This window comes from Chenopodium album, chromosome 17 (assembly GCF_948465745.1).
Source record: "Chenopodium album chromosome 17, dcCheAlbu1.1, whole genome shotgun sequence".
NCBI classification, from domain to species: domain Eukaryota; kingdom Viridiplantae; phylum Streptophyta; class Magnoliopsida; order Caryophyllales; family Amaranthaceae; genus Chenopodium; species Chenopodium album.
This window is the reverse complement of record NC_137850.1, coordinates 33,725,797-33,730,777: the sequence shown is the minus strand read 5'-3', so window position 1 is coordinate 33,730,777 and position 4,981 is coordinate 33,725,797. Positions and strand designations below refer to the sequence as shown.

The following is a 4,981-nucleotide window of genomic DNA, read 5'->3' as shown; positions in this document are numbered from 1 at the left end:
GTCATTTCACGTATAATGGTAATTATATTTCGGGTCAATCACTTCGGGTTAATTCGAGTCGGGTCATTTCGGGTTTCGAGTCGATTTGGGTCAATAACTTCGAGTCGGGTTATTTCGGGTTTCGGGTCAACCAATTCGGGTTACCATCGAGTCGGGTCACTTCTGGTTTCGTCTCATTTCGGGCTGGGTCGACTTCGTGTTTCGGGTCAATTTTGGGTTGCGTCATTCGGGTCGGGTCACTTTGGGCATCGGGTCACGTTCGAGTCAACTCCACTTCGGGTCGGGTTCGTGTCGGGTCGGGTTCGTTCGGGTTTGGGTCATTTTCGGGTTAATGAGTTCGGGTCAATTTTCGGGTTGCGGGTCGGGTCATTCGAGTCGGGTCATTCGGGTCAGGTCAGGATTGCCAGGTCTAGCCCAGTTTAATATTTTGGCCATAACTTCCTCGTTATAACTCAGAATTGGGCTTATAATATATCGTTGGAAAGTTCTTTTCAAGCCCCATCCAACTATACCATTACTGGATCCATATTATGGACAAAATAACTGGATGATACATTTTCTATAAATAGGATATGAAATGAATGATTTTCGGAATAAAAAATAAATTATTTTATTAAAACTTTTTAGAAAACAGGGGAATTCACGAGACTATTCAACATTTCACTTTACTTGATAATCAATGACATGAAAACTACACATCACTGGGTTTGGTTTTTGGGGATACACAATCATGACATGAAAAAAATACTCATCACTGGTTTGGTTTTTAGAGATACACAATCAGGTGTTTACAACTGGTAAGAAGACGGAACATGTAAGACCTTGATCTCACCAAGAGCGACCTTATCTCGTATAAAATGAATTTCCATCTCAATGTGTTTGGTACGTTGGTGTTGTACCGGATTGCAGGATAAGTATATGGCAGGGATATTATCACAATAAACCAAGGATGCCCGTCGAATAGGGCAATGTAACTCGAGAAATAGATTCCGGAGCCAACATAATTCAGCAACAACATTAGCGACACCTTTGTATTATGCTTCGGCACTTGATTTGGACAAAGTATCCTGTCGATTTGCAGACCACGAGAAAAGATTATCACCACAATAAACACAATACCCGGAAGTGGAGCGCCGTGTGGGCGGGCAGCCGCCCCAATCGGCATCTATGTAAGAAATAAGTCTCGTAGGAGAAAAATGGTATAGATGTAATCCATGATCGGAGGTGCCTTTGATATATCTGATAGGAATGGTGTCCTTCGAACAAGTGTATTATTCTGATAGAGGGTTCATAATTATTATAAAGCTAATTATTCAGTGAGGTCAAGTGATCGGAATGCCTACCTGGAGGCCACTTCCGATCAGTAATATTAATGTACAATTAATATTACAGCTGTAATACCTCGTATTTTATATGTATTTTATTTTAATAAGTATTTTGTGGGGTATTTAAATAATTTGAAATGAATTATTTATGGCATTTTAAATATTTATTTTAAATAAGTTTGGAAATATTTTATAAAGGAAAGTTTTATTTAATTAATTAGTTTATTAAGTTGGGATTTAATTTAGGAAAGTTTTATTTTCGTAAAATTTTATTAGAAAAGGGTTTAGGAAAGATTAAAAAGGGAAAGTTTACGTAAGAAGAGTTTCTAGAGAACGGGGTATAAATATTCAACACTTGGGCAAATTAAACTTTGTCCAGAGTGGAGAATACCCAAGGTAACTTTCTCTTCCTTCTCCTTTATTATCTTTTCTTTTTCTTCCTTTTCCCCTTCCCCTTTTTGCACGGCCAGCCACCACCACACACACCACCGGCCGCCACCATAGCCACTGGCACAACGGCCAGCAGCCGCGGCGGCACTGGCAGGGCACGGCAGCAGCCCAGCCGTGCCGTGGTGGCTGCTGTTCCTGTTCGGCCTCCTTTAAAAAAAATTTGTTTTTTTTATTTTTCTTTGGTTTAATCCTAGATGTTATTATAAATTATGAGTTTTGTGATGGTTTTTTTTATGATGATTGATTTTAAGTATGATGTGAATTAATTTTCAGATTTTAAATTTAATTAAAAGGCCCCAATTTTTAAAATCCTAGATTTATAAATAATTGATTATTGAAGAAATATGATTTAGGGTGGTTTAAACCTTTAATTTAAGGGTTTAAAGTTTAATTACAGCAAGTTTTCATGAATTAATATTGCTGGAATTTTTGTTAATATGCTAAAAATTAAGTTTCTTGAAGTAATTTGACTATCCATTAATTGGGATTAAAGTATGAGGTTTTAAATTAATTTTCAGCTTGCTTTAATTAAATTATGAGTGGTTTAATAAGAGTATATATTGCTGGAATTTGTGTGGAGTAGATTTTAATGCCATACACTACCACAAAAAGTTGAAAAAGTAACACTTAATACAAAACTGTGAAGCTGGATAGGCGTTCTTAAGAATTATACAGAACGCCTAGGATAGATGAATGTTCTATATCTTAAATCATATAGAACGCATGTCCTACCTAACTGCTCTATTTAATTATTTTACTATTTTTATAAAAATATGACTTATTAATATAGAATGCCTTCTATAGTTAACTGTTCTATTTGAAGTTAACATAATAAAATAAAAAAATAAACAGCTAAACCCTACCCAGTACCCACCTCCGTTTCTTCCTCCTCTCTATGTCAGTTACACACCTCTTATTATTCAATTCCTTTATCTCTTCGTAAAAAAAAAAAAAAAACAAAATTCTCTATCTTTTTCACACTTTCACCAATTCATCTCCAAAATGAAAAATAAAATCTAATGCCCTCAACAATTCTATCAGATTTTCCATCACTGCCGCTTCTCCTTAATCGCACCCATAGTTCTTACCGCTCCTCGTTCATGAACCCAGGTACAAAATCATTAGCTTAAATTTTCAAGTCTTTAATCTCCCCCATAATTTTTCATTCTTATTTCTGCAATTTTTGACATTTTTGTTTTGATTCGGTCAATCAAAAAATTTTCATAGTGGGGGTAATTTCAATTATATAATTTGGTTTGTGTTTACCCATCACTTTAGTTTCAAATTTTTAATTTTTTGGGTGTGATGGTTAAAAAAATTTAGGTAGTTATCAAAAATTTCTAAATGACGAAATCGAGAAATTGGTTTTTCACATCTAACATCCATGGTTATCCCATTAACAATGTTACTCTCTTGTTTTTCCCCCTTTTGAATTACTTTCCCCCCTTTTGCATTACTGATGTATATATGCTTTATTCATAAAGGTTAAATTTTGATCTATTTTTTGACAAAATTTAATGGTTTAGATGAATATAATTTTCTTAAATTCCTGCTTTGTTGTACATGATGCGTAGGACCTCTCAGACTCGCAGCAAAACACCATTGATGATTGTACGATGGAGCTTTCTTCCTTAATTTAATTTAGTACTCGTAGTTTTTTTTTTTTGTTTTTTTTTTTATTTCTTGAAACAGATGTAAATTTTAAACTTTTAATCTAATTGTTCTTTCGTTGTTGGCTTGTTGCAGATTTCATAATTGATACTCCAATTATCAACGTGTTGGAGACTTGAAGTCAAAGGACCTCACCAATTTAATTGAAGAAATTGTAGTTATTTAAGATATTAGAGTTGGGTTTAGGATTATAAACTGTAGTAGCTATGAAGTTAGGTTGGTTTTTAATTTATCATTATGTAAATTGTAGTACTCTTATTAATTAAGTTAGTTTGAAATGATTTGTTATTCATCAATTTGTAACTTCCATTTCTAATGAATTATTTGGATTTAGGGTTTATTGGATTCCTTTTAGCAATTTATGGTAAATGTATTTGGGTTTCTTTAAAAAAAATTTTTTAATAAAAAAAGTTAAGACAAGAGGACTGTCAACAAATATAGGCGTCCTCTTTTTATATGAATATAGAACGCTTTTCTTTTGATAATCGTCCCCTTTCCCTTGCTTTTTATTGATTTAACACAATGAAAAGGAAACGTTCACCATAGATGGGTGATTTATATTAGAGAGAATACAAAACGCCTCCAAGAGGTGACTTGTATACCTTATAAGGCACCCTAGTTGAAGAACGCCTCTAAGGCGATCTATATTGTGTATTTTAGGCGTTCTATATCGTCTATTTTGTAGTAGTGATATTATGATTTTGGTTTGTAGGAGACTTTGAAGTAAGCGATTTCTATTCGTTGTGGCGATTTTAAGATCATATACGAGGTACGTTCTCGTACTTAGCATATTTTTGATGATGTAGTAACATGTTAGGCTTGATTATTTAATCCCAAGTAGTATCATGCTAGATTATGATTGGGAATTGTTAATTGGTTGATATTGGTGATTGAATTATGAAGCATGATTTATTTGTGATGGATTAATGATTGGAAAATAATCGTTTAGCATGTTGAATATGAACCACACTTTTATTTATAGCATGATAGAAAGCAAGTTTAATTAAGTTACATGTTTAATTTGGTTTGGAATATTAAAAAGGAATTTTATTATGGTTCATATAATTTTTATTGATGCTATAAGCATGAGAAAGGAGCTATGTAAGTGTCTACGTACACGAGGAATAAAATACATGTTGGTGCCTTAGTGCACTTAAGGGGTTCCTAACACTGAGGGATAGGAATTTTGGCGCATTACGCGTTTAAGGTGTCTTTGACACCGAGATAGATTTAAAAAAGGTTCAACATTAAATATTATGTGGTGACTAAATATTCAAGAATTAAATTGGAATGTTTAATTGTTTGGATAATTATGATGTTTTATTATGTTATGGTTTGAGAGTCGTCACCAAGTTTAATAATATGTAAATAACGTAACGTGAAAGAAATTACGCATCAAAACTCTTGGAACGTATACACCTTGAGTATGAACATATTGGGGGAGTTATGGGGTTTAATATTTAACTATAACTTCTACTGGGAGTACAGGACGCTGTATTTTCCTTTTATTATTATGCGCAGGAATTCCGCCACTT

At 33.7% G+C, this 4,981-nt stretch overlaps 1 long non-coding RNA gene across 1 annotated transcript; it reads left to right on the top strand.

The window, feature by feature from the left end:
• The first annotated feature begins 2,611 nt into the window (after positions 1 to 2,611).
• LOC145587810 (uncharacterized) lies at positions 2,612 to 3,800 on the top strand. Its single transcript, XR_014101440.1, has 3 exons — positions 2,612 to 2,885; positions 3,350 to 3,386; positions 3,522 to 3,800. It is a non-coding gene; the product is annotated as an uncharacterized LOC145587810 (long non-coding RNA).
• Positions 3,801 to 4,981: the final 1,181 nt, after the last annotated feature.